The sequence below is a fragment of the Atractosteus spatula genome, chromosome 11, assembly GCF_055471065.1.
Source record: "Atractosteus spatula isolate fAtrSpa1 chromosome 11, fAtrSpa1.hap1, whole genome shotgun sequence".
Lineage (NCBI taxonomy): Eukaryota > Metazoa > Chordata > Actinopteri > Semionotiformes > Lepisosteidae > Atractosteus > Atractosteus spatula.
Window position 1 is genome coordinate 46385714 of NC_142716.1, and position 795 is coordinate 46386508.

The window sequence follows — 795 nt, forward strand, 5'->3', positions numbered from 1 at the left end:
GAGAACCAAGCCCCTTGCAGAATACTTGATCCTTATACAGAGCCCTGTGCGCATGACTGACAAGTCAGCCGCCCTATCACAGAAGCCCAGAGAAATAATTAGCCATTTGTTGATATAAAATGACCTATGAAAAGAGAAGCGAGGCGGGGATTAGCGTGGGACCTTAGGATAGTGGAGGGGATGGAACGCTCCCATTGGCTAAAGAACTATTAAACCGGATTCTTCTTCTATAACCAGATTCAGAGATTCTGAAGTGTTACAAATCTTTCTTTTGGTGGGAAACCTGACAAGAATGTCCACCCGGTGTGAATTTCTTCCTCTCTGTTTTCAAGCATGATTTAGCACATACAAACGCACAGGCGACGCATCTCAGGGGACGCTTTCCAGCCCAATCTTTCACGACGATACATTACTAATGCAGACGCGCAACTTTCAGCTTTTATCCAGTCACTCGACGAGGAGTTTGCGGATCAATTACCATATAAAAGGAATATAAACAACTATGAAATATTGTATAATCGATACAATCACTTTCGTTGGGCAGAGATATATACACCCCATTTTCATGTACATGCTTTTTTAAAGTTACTTGTCTCATGCTCTATATTACTGTATGTAAATAGATGTTCTGATTAATATGGTCAACTTGATCGATTAAGAAAGCGAAACATTAATAACGCCGATGTTGAAATCAAGCTTTTCTTTCTTAATGTTAGAAGTGTGTAGCATATTTGTAGCATTTTAGGGTCACTTTTAAAAAAGTCCAAACTTGGTATTTCTACTTTTGTCCCAGAT